The sequence below is a fragment of the Malus sylvestris genome, chromosome 4 (genome assembly GCF_916048215.2).
Source record: "Malus sylvestris chromosome 4, drMalSylv7.2, whole genome shotgun sequence".
Classification (NCBI taxonomy): Eukaryota; Viridiplantae; Streptophyta; class Magnoliopsida; order Rosales; family Rosaceae; genus Malus; species Malus sylvestris.
In genome coordinates, this window is record NC_062263.1 from 24,114,995 (window position 1) to 24,130,925 (window position 15,931).

At 35.8% G+C, this 15,931-nt stretch overlaps 2 pseudogenes; both read left to right on the forward strand.

Annotated features, from left to right (window-relative positions):
- Positions 1-9,520: 9,520 nt before the first annotated feature.
- On the forward strand, positions 9,521-10,699 carry LOC126618249 (receptor-like protein 7; annotated as a pseudogene).
- Positions 10,700-11,611: 912 nt separating this feature from the next.
- On the forward strand, positions 11,612-13,706 carry LOC126618606 (receptor-like protein 33; annotated as a pseudogene).
- Positions 13,707-15,931: the final 2,225 nt, after the last annotated feature.

Consider the following 15,931-nt stretch of genomic DNA (forward strand, 5'->3'; position numbering starts at 1 on the left):
ATTGGTAACATATTTAAGGGTAGCCTACCTGGTTTCCTAACAAGCTTAGTAACATGTATAGATATTTTAAATGAATTTGCACAAAATCGCAAGGAGAGAGGTGCGATTTGTCATGCTTATATACGCTATGAATTATGTCCAATTCCCACAAATTGCAGAGATTTCATAGTACATATTAAGCATTTACAAATCTTAGGTTTTTCCCCATAATTTTGAAGAATTTCACTCATCAAAATCCATAACTTTAGACAAACCAATCAAGACTTCAAAAATCAACGTCAATCCATAGAAGCATTCTCACAATTCCACAACGTTGTGAATAAATCCAATAATATCAATTGGTATCTCTCATGTTACAAATTTCGACATACGTTGTATAAACTTAGAGGTTTTTTCTAAATTTGTGATTAGGGTTTGGTCAAGGGACTTCCCTACACTCACGATGCAATAATATATTGCTACTAATAAAATTATTTTACTGAACATAATAAATCATACACTCTTTTTGTCTCTCTAGACTCTTATTTAATCGTTTTCTGTGATTTTACAAGAATTATTTAATTCAATGATCTAAAATAAAGCGGCATATGTCTAAGAGATAAAAAATGTGTGGGATTTTCATTTTTGTATTTGCTAATGAATGCAAAAAGAAAAAAAAAGAAAAAAACTAAGACTTCAAAGTCTATAAGAGCAGTTCCACCCCTAACAAAAATGCGCCAATACCCAGCATATTTATCAACTCAGTGAACAGTAATAGACCTCAATGAACAGTAATAGGCCAAATGCATCTTCACACCTAAAACTAAATAGCCTAGTCAATTTTATTATAAAATAATAATTAAATTTTTAATTTCTAACATGATCCCTTCTTCTTCTTCTTCCCACTTTTCTCAAAAGGGTCTCTCTAGACTCCCTTCTTCTTTTTCTTCCCTGATTTTGGGACACAAATTGTTTTGCTTGACAAGCCTTAGATTGCAACTGACGTAACTTCGATGCCATTGATCCCCAAATCAATCCTAAGTTACAATACAACCAATTACCCAATACAATAATCAGTTAATCACCCCCCTAAACTAAGTAAAATAACTACAATTCACCAAAAATAAGTAATCTTAGCACCACCCAACACACAAAAATTTCATCATTTTGCACCAAGCACAATAAACCCCTTATTTTTTTTTCGAAATTTACATAAAACCTAAGTTTTATCAGCCTCAAAGCAGAAAATTGACAATTGGGTATTGAGCTAAACCCTAATCATTGAGATTAAAACTAAATTAAATCAGCAGAAAACTTCATACTCTAGAACAAATCAAATCTTTGTCAAAACCCCCATATCAACCACACAGATTTTCACGCACCGATTAAAAATTCAAAGCAAAACACCAAAAGGGTCAGTCCTAAATCGCAAGATCTAAACAAGCAAAAGCTTTAGAGCCATGAGAAAAATCAACAAATAGTGAATTGAACCAAGGATAGCAAAATCTGAAGGGGTTTTACCTTCGCGTTCGTGCTCCAATGCAAATCTAAAGAGAGAGTGAGACTCTCGGAGTCCTTAATCTCACCGACCTCGCCAGGAAATTCGGTGACTACTTCCTCCTCCGCATGGGGCAGTGCAACCTCGTCGTCGTCTCCTCATTGGAGCTCGCCAAGGAGGTGCTCCACACCCAGGGAGTCGAATTCGGGTCTAGGGAGGCGTGGCAGTATCGCGTGGCGTCATGTAGGCCGAGCAAGGGCTCAGCACATTCTGAGCCAACCTAGAGACCAGCTTGGGCTGGGTGCCAGCCTATCTGCTCGGCTGGAGTGCATTGGCTAGGTGCCGGCCTAAAGGTTCCCCGTTGGAACTGCTCTAAATCAACAAGTCAACCAAGCAATATTGCAATTCCACATCATGACTTATCTCATCTACTCCAGCCTTACGCTACATTAATGACCCAAAGAATTTAATGGCAACCCCAGAAAGCACGTAGTCAAGCCACCAAAACCTGACACTTTTTTTCCATTTCGCTGGCCAATGGCCATTTAGTGGGAAGGATGAGGATCCCCTCACATTTTATCCGTTAATTGTATATTGAGAGATCATTTTTCGTTAGGCACGGTTTGTGTTTAATTTTAAATAAAAAATTTAAATAATTTATGACCGCATGATACATGATGAACAGATAAAATGATGGATATGGTTAAGATTCTATTTTGGGACTAAGCAAGTGCATGATGCAATGCAAATATCAATAAAATGAAAATCCATCAATTTGAACAGAAGCTTCATAACAATATGATCCTAAGCTACATGGAAAGCTTTAGATTATGTACTTGCCGCATGCATGTAGTTTTTTCTTCAAATATGAAAAAATTAATGCTATGTTATGTCTGCTATACCATTACCTCTTCCAGCCTTGGAAAATCGACATTCAAAGTCATTTAATTGGAACCTGAGAGCACGGAGGTAGTGTGAATGTGACTGTCATCTACGCTCATCTTCCACTTGGCTATGCTGGTGTTTGTAGGGGCGAAATTTCTCGCTCTCTTCCCCACCGTTTTTTTTTCTTTGTGCACGTTAATTAGTCAGGCAGATGTGGTAAGACTTCAAAGCCAAGTAACGCACAAGTCTTCTGGAGCTGTAGGTATCTACAATTTTCAGTCTCAATCATAATTATAGACAGATAAATGAAGAAACAAGAGAAATAGAGACAATGAAGATTGTAATCAACAGCTGCGAGGCACAATTGTGCCTTATGCATACGAGAATGTGAAGGCAAAAGAGTCTCATATCGGTGAAAGGAAAACCCTTGCACAATTGTGCCTTATATGTGCAATTTTCAGTCCCAATCAAAATTAGTAAGGTCTCTAAATAACCTATAATAAATTGACATGTGTAAAATAAATAAATTAATAATTAAAAGATACATGGTCGGTTCGGTTTAGTTTTGGTAGGTTTCAAAAGTATCAAAACCGAATCAAATAAAAAGTAAATCAGTGTGGTTCCCATTTTTAAATTGTTTGACCTTTTTCTAGGTCAAAACCAAACCAAATCGTCCAATATGGTTCACATCGGCCGCTTCGGTCCGTAAGATGTCCACTCCTATCCAAAATAAATAGAAAAAGAAGAAAATAATTTAGGCTTATTTTTAGCTACATCTCCTGAAACTCGTTTTGGTTTCACTTTACTTTCTTAAACTCAAAATTTATTCAACTTTGACTTGTGGACTCTCTTCTCCTTAAAACTTATAGGTTGTCTTCGCAAACATATGTATAACCCAACACCCAATAAGACTATGCCACATGGTGCAATAAATTTGATTATAAATCTTCATTATGCATTAACATTCAACAATCAGTAAATATTAAGTTTAAAAGAAATTTAAGAGATAAAAAAAAATTGATTAGCCTGACACACTCAAATCAAACCCACGAAAGAAACTAACAGATTTAAGGTAATATGGGGGGGGGGGCGAGTTTGAGTTTTATAGAGACAACTTTAGTTTCAAGGGGCAAAATGGAATCAAAATAGAGTTCCAAGGAGCACAGTGGAGCAAAGCATGAGTTCAAGGAGTAAAGTGACGACTTTTGAGTTACAGGGAGCAGAGTGAGATTAAAATCGAGTTTCAGAAAGTGTAGTTAAAAATAAGCCAATAATTTATATGAGAATATTTAGAGTACGAACACGTATTAAATGCAAATGATCTAGAATGGCATAGTAGATGTTTTATTAGAAAAATTAGATAATGTAGTAGAATTCTTATAAGAGAAAATTATAAAGACATTACAAATTTAAAACAAAACTCTTAAGACTAGGAAAGATTTTTGCAGCTTTTTTCATACGTACCAATGTTCGTGGTCTGTTGACTTTTTTTGTTCTCGTGGGAGAAGGCAGGATTGGTGCATCTAACTAGTCCTACCAAAGAGCGGTAATACCCCATCTATTCTACCAAAGAGCGGTAATACCCAAGCATCAAGAACAAGAGGGGATCTTGCCGATTCTGATTAACTTGTGAAAAACAGGGAAAACCATACTTGAACATTTATTACTGTGTGGACCATAGGTGTTGCCCCATATTCATATCCAACCGAACTTAAAGTGAAATACAAATTTTTTTTTTATTATTAAAAACATAATTATATAGAATTTTTCTTACGATATGAAATCTACATTTTGGCTAAATTCGTTAGGATTATCAGAAGGAATCGAGATTTTTATCTCCATTTTTTACAAAAATACCATTGGTAAAATATTTATGGGTAGTCTACCCGGTTTCCTAACAAGCATAGTAACGTGTATAGCTATTTTAAATGAATTTGTTCAAAATCGCAGGAAGAGAGGTGAGATTTGTGATGCTTAAAATACATTATGAATTATGTCAAATTCCTTCGAATTGAAGAGATTTCATAATACATTTTAAGCATTTATAAATCTCACATTTCTCCCCATGATTTTTAAGAATTTCACTCATCAAAATCCATAACTTTAGACAAACCAATCAAGACTTCAAAAATCAACGTCAATCCATAGAAGCAGTCTCACAATTCCACAACGTTATGAATAAATCCAATAAAATCAAATAGTATCTCTCATGTTACAAATTTCCACTTGCGTTGTATAACCTTATAGGCTTTTTCTAAATTTGTGATTAGGGTTTGGTCAAGGGACTTCCCTACACTCACGAATCACGATGCAATAATATATCTCTACTAATAAAATAATTTAACTGAACATAATAAATTGTACACACTTTTTTTCTCTCTAGACTCTTATTTAATCGTTTTCGTTGATTTTACAAGAATTATTTAATTCAATGATCTAAAATAAAGAGGCATATGTCTAAGAGATAAAAAATGTGTGGGATTTTCGTATTCGCTAATCAATGCAAAAAGAAAAAGAGAAAAAAAAAGAAAAAGATTAAGACTTCAAAGTTTATAAATCAACAAGTCAACCAAGCAATATCGCAATTCCACAGCGTGACTTATCTCATCTACTCCAGCCTTACGCTACATTAATGGCCCAAAGAATTTAAAGAAAACTAATGAAAGAGACTTGCAAACTTTGAATTTTAACGATAAGAACAAAATTAAGGGTAAAGTGAATAGTACCAGGATTGACATTTTAGTGTTAAAATGTGGTTTTTTGTCAAAATGAACAATACCAGAAACTTTTCGTTAAAGTTCCCAAGAATTTAATGGCAACCCTAGAGAGCACGTAGTCAAGCCACCAAAACCTGATGCCTTTTTGCCATTTTGCTGGTCAATGGCCATTTAATGGGAAGGATGAGGATCCCCTCACATTTTATCCATTCATTGCATATTGAGAGGTTAGTTTTCGTTAGGTACGGTTTGTGTTTAATTTTAAATAAAATAATTTAAAATAATTTATGACCGCACAATGTACGATGAACGGATAAGATATAAGGATCCGGATGCGATCCAAATCCTAATGGGAATCCGAAGAGCACGGGGTAGTGTGAATGTGACTTGTCATCTACGTTCATCTTCCACTTGGCTATGCTGGTATTTGTGGGGGCGAAAGGGGTATAAGGTGCCTGAGTTTGTTCTCTTTTCCGGTGAGGAGAAGAAGTCGACTATTGAGCATATAGCTAGCCCTTTTCCCCACTTCCTTTCTTTGAGGGATTTGGATCCTCTCCTGAGCCAATGGAGAGGATCCTCCTGACCAACCATTGTGGGCCGTTGAATTTTCATCCAACGGTTCTGTTTGTAGCCGTTGGATGAAAATCTAGCGGCCCATAATGGTTGGTCATGAAGATCCTCTCAATTGGCTCAGAGGATCCAAATCCTTCTTTGAGCACCTTTAGTCAGCCCTAGCCCCACTAGACAGATGTGGAAAGACTTGAAAGTCAACAAAGCACAAGTCTTTTGGAGCTATAGCTATCTGCAGTTTTCAGTCTCATCAAAATTAGAGACAGATAAATGAAAAAAACTGAAGAGAAATAAAGACAACGAAGATTGTAATCAACAGCTGCGGGGCACAATCGTGCATGATACCTTGAAAAGAGAAAGAAAAAAAAAAACTGAAAGTGTTTGGATACAAAGAAAATTATGAAGTCAGAGAGACATTAACGTAATGATAATAACTAGTTAAACGAAATTATAACTAAACTCGTCTAAACAACAATAGATTTCGTGTGACTTTAGGCTCAGACCAGTTTTCGTCAGTGACACTTGTTTTTCTTTTAAGTGAGATATGCTATTAACAGTCAATTATCTTTCAAAATTTTGGATTAGCTTTAATTGGTACTTAGGCACTGATGATATCTGGTTTAAAATCTTCGGCTTCCAACCCTAAAGTTCAATAACAATTGTAGGCCGAAGCCATGAATACGGAACTGTGAGGTTGAATTATCGCAGCTTTCTTCCCCACGTAAACGCAGTGCAGTGCTGGCCCTACCGGGCCTACCCCCACTCTCCTTTCCCAAGTCCGTCATTTTTTACCCATGTGGTGTGCCCCACATGTGAGAGTGGAAAACCGAATGTGAAGCCCAGTCACCCAGGTCTCACTCTTGGACGCGCTGGCACGTGCCAGCCTCATCACCAACGAACCCCACCCACGTGGGCATGTCCCCCACGTGTTGGCAGCCATAATGAGCATACCGGCTCTTTTTTCTAATCCAACGGCCACATTTTAAATGGATCGTTGGTTGATCCAATTGTCCATGTTCAATTTATTTATTTGTTTTATATTTATATATTTATTGAATCCAACAGTTGAGATCAAATATAATCGAATTTAACAGTAAAACAAAAGATCTAAAGGTCCAAATTTAAATTCAATTGCTAAAATAATTAAAAACAATTATTTAACTCAAAATTCACCCAAAGATTCTATAAATACATATGTAGTTTATTAATTGTCGTTTGTATTAAGTTTATAGCTTATTAATTATTGTTTCTATTAATCATGGTTTATTAATTATTGGCGTATCTAACTAGTTCTAACAAAGAGTGGTATTGACTCATCTATTCTAGCAAACCAAGGGAGACCCAAGTAACAAGAACAAGACGGGATCTTGCCGATTCTGATTAACTTGCGGAAAATAGGGAAAATCATACTTCGAAAAATTTATTATTGTGCAGGCCATAGGCACTGCTGCATATTCATATATATATATATATATATATATATATATATATATATATATATATATATATATATTCAACCGGACTTAAAGTGAAATACAAGTTTTTATAAAAATCATAATCATATGGACTTTTTCTAACTATATGAAATCCATACTTTTGCTAAATTCTTAAGGATAATTAGAATGCATCGAGACTTTTATCTCCATTTTTAAGAAAAATACCATTGCTTACATCTTTAAGGGTAGCCAACCTGGTTTTCTAACAAGCTTAGTAACATGTCGAGATATTTTAGATGAATTCTCTCAAAATCACATGGGAGAGGTAAGATTTATGAATTCTTAAAATACACTATGAATTAGTCCAATTCCCTTGAATCAGAGAGATTTCATAGTGCATTTTTTAGCATTCACAAATCTCACATTCCTTTAAGATTTTGAAGAATTTCACTCAAAAATTTACATGAAAATATCTAAAAATTAAATTCCATCAAAATCCATAAATTTAGACAACCCAATGAAGACTTCGAAATCAACATCGAGTCATCAACCCATAAAAGCAATCTCACAATTCCACAATGTCATGGATAAATCCAATTATATCATTAGTATCGTCTCAAGTGATAAATTTTCACTTGCTTTGTAATAACTTAGAGGCTATTGTAAATTTGTAATTAGGGGTTGTCAAGGGACTTACCTACACTCTTATTTAATCTTTTTTGTTGATTTTATTGAAATTATTCAATTTAATGATAGAAAATTTTAAAGATATATTGATAATTTGATTAAAAATAAGGGGTTTTTGAACTTTAATCCTTCAAGAAGATTAAAATTTAATAAAAACCTGGTGTTATATTGAATATTGATTTTAGTCACTTAATGAGTACTTAATTCAAATTTATATTATATTTTTTTAATATTTAATAGATATCTTATTTAATGTCATTACATTAAATTTTAAATTTATTATTATACACATTTTAATTCATTATTTTTATTGAACTTCCTCGAATTAGTTTACCTAAACGTCTGTATCATAATATATTTTTACTAATTTAGTATACCGAAATGTATGTACCTAAATATATTGTAGTAAATTAGTGGCACATAAGAAAATATGCAAAAATATAAGTGTATTGAAAATTCCATACCTAACTATATGATCCTAAACTAGTGTACTGAAATGTCGATATCTAAATATGTTATACTAAACTAGTGCACCTAAATGTCCGTACCTAAACATATTATACTAACTCAGTATACCTAAATGTTCGTATCTAAATATATTAATTAGGTTCTAATAATTATTGAGCTTTTGTATGTAGGTTATATATACGTCATAAACAATAAAAATATTATTTGACAATTATTATTAAGTTCCCACAATAAAAAAAGCTATATATATATATATCATATATTCTTCATTGTGCGTAAATTTCTCTCTCCCTATATATATATATATATGTATGTATATGCATATTACGTACCTATGTATGTATTATATCTATGTTCCGAGACATTTTGTACCAAAACTTATATACCGATACATTTGTATTAAAACTTATGTACCAATGTAATCGTACCGAAACTTATGTACTGATACATTCGTACTGAAACATATGTACTGATACATTCGTGCCGAAACTTATGTACTGATGCATTCATACCAAAACTTATATACCGATGCATTTGTACCGAAACTTATTAACACTATAATATTTGAATTGTCCTTTTCATATCAAGTAAATTATATGGATTGGCCATGAGACCCACATTTGTACCAAAACATATGTATTGATACATTCGTACCGAAACTTATGTACCGATACAATCGTACCACTATAATATTCGTATCGAAACTTATGTATCAATACATTCGTGCCGAGACATTGAATACATATGCTGGCATTTAATAGAATCTATGGACTAAAATCAATTTTTAATCATGTATAAGACATTTTTCTGAACTTCATCTTATTTAGGGATTAAAATCTAGTTTTCTATAAAAATAATATGTGTAAAGAGCAAGATGAGTGTAGAAAGAGATTATTATATGAGTTCAAATAAAAAGGCATATGTCTAGGAGATAAAAAGTGTGTAATTATTTTTTTTCATATTCACTTACCATTGTAAAAAGAAAAGAAAAAAAATGGAGAAAAAAAACCAAGACTTCGAAGTCTATAAGTCAACAAGTCAACCCAGAAATATCACAATTCCACAAAATGGCTCATCTCCTCTAGCCCCTGCCTTACGCTACATTTATAATGGCCCAAAGAATTTAATGCCAACCCTAGAGAGCACATAGTCAAGCCACCAACACCTGAGGCCTTTTATCCAATTCGTTGGCCAATGGCCGTGCCTATAAAAGTCACCCAAACCGTTCTCTGTTGTCCAATTGTTTTTTGTTACTTTCTCTGCTAATTAAGCTTAGCAAATTCAGTGTCTGAAAAATGAAAACTTTGCTCCAATATTTCTTCCTCCTATTCTTGTTCAATATCTCCACTATCACTGCTACATGTGCTAATACCATCCCTGCAGTTCACCACCAATGTATTCAACACTAGCAACTGTTGTTGCTCAATCTCAAGAAAACCCTTACATTCGATGATCCCCAGTTGCAAGCTACTCCCTCACCCCAGTTCGTATCATGGAATTCAAGTACCGACTGTTGTTCTTGGTTAGGTGTTACTTGCAGTACTAATGGACATGTTGTTGGTCTTGACATTAGGAGCCAATCTATCTCCGGTGGGATTGACAATTCGAATAGCCTCTTTGATCTTCAACAGCTTCAAAGCCTCAATTTAGCCGATAATGTATTTAGCTATGGCTCTCACATTCCATCTGCAATTGGAAAGCTTACAAACTTGAGGTACCTAAATTTATCAAATAGCTATAATTACGGCGAGGGGAAGATTCCAGTTGAGATTTCAAAATTGGCAAGGTTGGCTGTCCTTGATATTTCTCAATCTTACAATCTGTGGTACAGGCCATTTGAGAGCCCTAATTTAAGCATGCTCTTTCACAACCTCACAGATCTCACAGAGCTATATCTTGATGGTGTGAATATATCAGCACAGGGGAATGAGTGGCGTTAAGCGATATCATCTTCACTCCCAGACCTGAGGGTGTTGAGCTTGTCTAACACTCTTCTTTCAGGTCCTGTTGATCAATCCCTGGCTAAGCTTCAGTCTCTATCCGTGATTAAATTGGATAATATTTACGGAATCTCCGGTCCAATTCCAAGATTCTTTGCTAACTTTTCAAACTTGAGGGAGTTCAGCTGGGATGGTAACAACATCTCCGCCCCGTTTCCAGGATTCTTTGCGAATTTTTCAAAGTTGACTTCCTTGAGTCTCTTCGATTGTTCATTGCAAGGTATATTTCCCAAAGAGATCTTTCAGGTACCTACTCTGAAAATTATTGACCTTTCAGGTAATGAAGAACTTTTTGGTTCCTTGCCGGAATTTCCAAACAATGGATCTCTTCGGTCCTTGGTTCTACCCTCCACAAATTTTTCTGGGTTACTGCCAGGCTCTATTGGAAACCTTTGGAGAGAATTGAACCTTTCAACTACAGTTTCACTGGATCACTTCCAAAATCAATGGAGAATCTAACACAATTGGTTTATTTGGACATGTTCTCAAACCTGTTCAACGGTGCAATTAGTTCTATACAATGGGAAAACCTTATTAATCTAGCAGAGCTTCATTTGGCTGACAATCTACTTGAAGGGAGTATTCTGCCGTCTCTCTTTTCTCTTTCCTTGTTGTCATAATAAGGACTTTCCCAAAATCGATTCTCTAGTCAACTCAGTGAGTTTTCTAACGCCTCTTCCAACTTGGTTACCCTTGATTTGAGTTTTAATAATTTGGAAGGTCCAATTCCTGTGTCTATCTTTAATTTTCGAGGCCATCAGTATAAGATCTCAAATCGTCCAGGGGAGTGATCTTTATATGTATATTTTCATCCTTACTTAGCACGAGGCCTTTTGGGAGCTCATTGGCTTCAGGTTCCATCGGAACTTCGAAGTTAAGTGAGTTCGCGCGAGTGCAATCCCAGAATGGGTGACCCACTCGAAAGTTCTCGTGTGAGTTCCCATAAACAAAACCATGAGGGATATGGTGGACCCCAGGCTGGGATGTGACGATTTGGTATCAGAGCCAATCCATGATCGGAAGTGTGCCGATGAGAACGTCCGGCCCTAAGGGGGATGGATTGCAAGATCCTAAATCGCCCATGGGAGTGATCCTTATATGTATATTCTCATCCCTACCTAGCACGAAGCATTTTGGGAGCTCATTGGCTTCGGGTTCCATCGGAACTTCGAAGTTAAGCGAGTTAGCGCGAGAGCAATCCCAGGATGGATGACCTACTGGGAAGTTCTCGGGTGAGTTCTCATAAACAAAACCGTGAGGACGTGGTCGGGGTCCAAAGCGGACAATATCGTACTACGGTGGAGTCGAGTCTGAGATGTGACATTCAGGATCTCTCTCTTTCTTGAAACAATCAGATAAAAGAAGCCTTTCAACGATCCTCGGCATCTGAAAAATCTGACCTTCATTGATCTTTCGTACAATAGCTTGCCGATTCTGTTTAATGGTACCAATTCCTCATACTCCTTATTTCCTCAAATTGCTACACTGAATTTGGCTTCTAACAAGTTGAGAGAGGTACCAGGTTTCCTGAGAAACCAATCCCATTTATTTGATTTGGACCTTTCAGAAAATCATATTCAGGGTGAGATACCCCATTGGATTTGGAGTTTCACAGTTCTTTCCCTAAATCTTTCTTGTTACTCCTTGGAAACTATTGAAGCTCCTTTCAGTAATTCTACTTTGAGGGAGATTGACCTTCATTCAAACCAACTCAGGAGAAATCCCTTACACCTTCCCATTTGCCCATTATCTAGATTACTCCAACAATCATTTCTGCTATAGTATTCCAGTTGACATAGGCGATTTCTTTAATCCAGACACTTCATTCTTATCTCTTTCAAACAATAACTTACGTGGCATCATTCCAGCATCAATATGCAATGGAGGTCTTAGGGTTATTGATTTGTCCAATAATTCCTTGAGTGGCATGGTTCCTCGATGTCTGTTTACAAAAAGGGTCTGAGAGTACTTAATTTGAGGAGAAACAATCTCACTGGAACTACTTCAAATTTTGAGTTTTCAGAACCATGTGAATTGCACACTTTAGACCTTGGGGAAAATCATATTAAAGGTCAATTTCCAAAATCTCTAGCCAACTGCACATCATTAGAGTTTTTAAACCTTGGAAACAATCAGATAAAAGAAGCCTTTCCTTATTTTTTGAAGAAGATATCCACTTTGCATGTTCTTCTTTTGCGGTCCAACAAATTTTATGGAAGCATTGCGTGTCCCAAAACCAATGGCACCTGGCCAATGCTTCAAATCATAGACTTGGCTCACAACAATTTGAGTGGTTAAATACCGAGAAGATCTTTGACAACATGGCTGGCAATGAGAGCTAATGCAGATGATTCCCTTGCCAAGGCCAAACACCTAGAATTTTCAAGTGAAGCAGGGAGATGGGGGGGAGTTGGTTTTGTCTTTTGAGGATGTCATAACAATTACCGGAAAAGGTTCAAGGATGGGTATGGTTAAGATTCTAACTATCTTGACCTTGGTTGATTTCTTAGGCAACAATTTCAGTGGACCAATACCTAAGGAAATGGGAGAGTTTAAGTCGCTACATTTCCTTAACTTGTTTAGTAATTTTTTCACAGGCAAAATCTCATCGTCATTCGGCAACATGCATCAACTCGAGTTGCTAGACCTCTCACAGAACAAATTGAGCGGGGAAATTCCACCACAATCGGCGAAGCTTAATTTCCTTGCATCCTTGAATCTTTCAAATAATCAACTTGTCGGCAAGATCCCAACTGGTACTCAAATTTCAACATTTCCAAAAGAATCATTTACGGGTAACAAAGGATTATGGGGGCCTCCGCTGACGATGGATAACAAGGCAGGATTGTCACCACCACAAGCAAATGGAAACCATCCAAATTCTAGACATGAGATTGACTAGGCTCTTATCAGTGTCGAAATTGGATTTGTGTCTGGCTTTGCGGTTGCCGTTGGGTCACTTGTGTTGTGCAAGAGATGGAGTAAATGGTATTACAGGGCTATGTATAAAATCCTTGTTAAGATATTCCCTCAGCTTGAAGAAAGAATTGGTCCTCACATAAGGCATGTTCACATAAATTAGAGGTGGTGAAGTTGAAATGTTCACATAAAGCGTTTGGGGGTAGCGTAACTGGTAAACCCTCAAGAGACACAACTCCTACTACTAGGGACACCTAGGGGTTTAAAGGCTTGTTGCACATGCTTAGTGTAATCGTTTTGCTAGCGAAAGTGAGCTTAGATTTTTACTTTTTATTTTAGTTAATTTCTTGTTTTTGTTTAATGTTTTGCTTGAGGACTAGTAAAAGATAAGTTGGGTTGCATATTTTGTATTTCTTTTTATCTATTAAAGTAGCTATGATTTTATGTTAAATTGCTGAACTTAATTTTTTTTATGCGAGTTATGTAAAAAAGATAAGTTGTGAATAAAGCATGGAATTTGAGTCTTAAATTGAAGAAACACAAAGAATCACCGAGTGGACCGTGAGCTGTGATGGGCTAGAGCAATGCAACTTTAGAGGAATTGGATCACTCAAGTTAGTCCAATTAAAGATGGCGGTGCTGTTCATGTTTCCTTAAAATAATGGTATTTGGAAAACATCACCCTTCTTGGTGACAAATGTTTTTGATAGACATGCTTGCATGCATAAACATCGGACAGAAGAAACAGATAACCCAATCACAACTAGTTCATACTCACATGAAAGAAATATCAGATAACCCAATTATAACTGATTCATACTAGCAGGAAATAAATCAAATTGCAAATCGAAAAGAAGAAACAGAAAACACAAACACCCACCATAGATTTGAGCTTATAACAACACAAGAAAATATCAAATATGTGGCATAGCTTAAGGAGATTTAATAGACAAAGCATAGGACGAGCAGATTCGAACATGTTCGATTTGCTAAGGATGTAGTTGTCTTCCTAATGATATCTCTCAGCTAGTAGTACCAAAACAGCCATATGATTGTTCTAAAATCCCACATGCACATTACGTTGTCTGCTGAGACGATGCACCATACATAATTACATGCATATTACGCAGTAATGTATTAAGAAAAATACATACATACATACATATATATTGGAAGTTTTGAGACTCTTGTCCCACATTGGGGAAAACAAGATTCCCTAGGGCCTTTATATAGATTTAGTGCTTTAGTCTAGTAATTAGAACATGGACCATTTGGAAATGGATTGAAGGCTTGGACCTTATGGTTGTGTGGATTAGGCTTGTATAATATAGCCTAAATACAATTAATATTAATTAATCCACACAAGGGCCAAGGGCCTTGTGACACACCCCGACCGGAGTCGAGACGTGTTGGCCGTTACGTGAGAGTGACATAGCCATGAGCGCAAAGCGGAAGCGATAAGAATAAGGAAAAACAAACAATTTAAAACCAAGCAACTAGCAATTCCAGTTAAGAAAGGATACTAGTGAGAGCAATAAGAAAGTCTAGTTGCAGTTAAGTAGGACAATTACTAAGATACAACACCAGAGGGTGAATCCTACTTTTTCAGGATCTGTCAGAACACCGTTGAATTCCTCGTGGCCACCACACTTTGCTAACTAAAACTTGGAGGGGTGAAAAACAAAGTTGAGTGGGTCAGTAAAACACATTTACATGAAAACCTTATTTTCCTTTGAATATACTAACCCCTCGTCGTTAAACAAATATAATTTTTCCCAGAATTAATATATAAGAATATACATATATATATATATATATATGTGATTATATCATTTCAATCATGCTTCACATAATCATAAACATATGTATGCCATGCCACGATATAATCAAGTAAGCAAATCAGGTAAGAATAAATTCATAGATATATGATATGTTAGCCGGAACCCCTGTGATGGTCTGTACGACTAAATTCATAACTCTAAGTCAATCTAGCCGGAGTCACTACAATGACCTATACAACAATATATTGCACATAAGTTGGAACCACTAAAAAGGTCTGTACAACAAGATTGGGTGTAATATAATTATGCTTAAACTCTTCTCACATAATAGTCGGGCGATAATTCACTAGTCACCTACGAGTCGGAACCATAAATAAGGTTTGTACGACAAGACTATGCACCTAAATTGGATCCAATGTGAGCATATGGTGCGGGAGGTGACATAATAAACAGGCTTGTGCCTCATATCTCTGGCTAATTCACAATCACCCTAGCTGCAGCTTTATGAGCTCAACATTACTTAATCACATATCACATATCACATCATCGATGATTCACACAACCAAGCATAGCTTACCTGAACTCACATGTGCCTCCACAGCACCACATATATATATATATATATATATATATATATATATATATATATATATGCAACCATGCAAAACATATTCAAAATATAGAAGCATTTGGCATATCATGGCATTTAAATCACATTTCCTTTAAATATGTTTTTGGGAAAAACGTCAAGTATATAAATATATACTGAAAATAACTGCCCACTTACAGATATGCAGCTGGGTCATAACCCCCACGCCTAGCCTGGCTACGTTCGTCCTCCGGATAGATCTCACCTATAGGAGAAGTACTGAAATAACGTCACTTTAATGCACATATACTAAACTATGTAATAACTCTTCATACATAGCTCAAATTGGGTATATGAATATACCACAATGACCTACACAATCTCAGGATCGTCCCCATATTT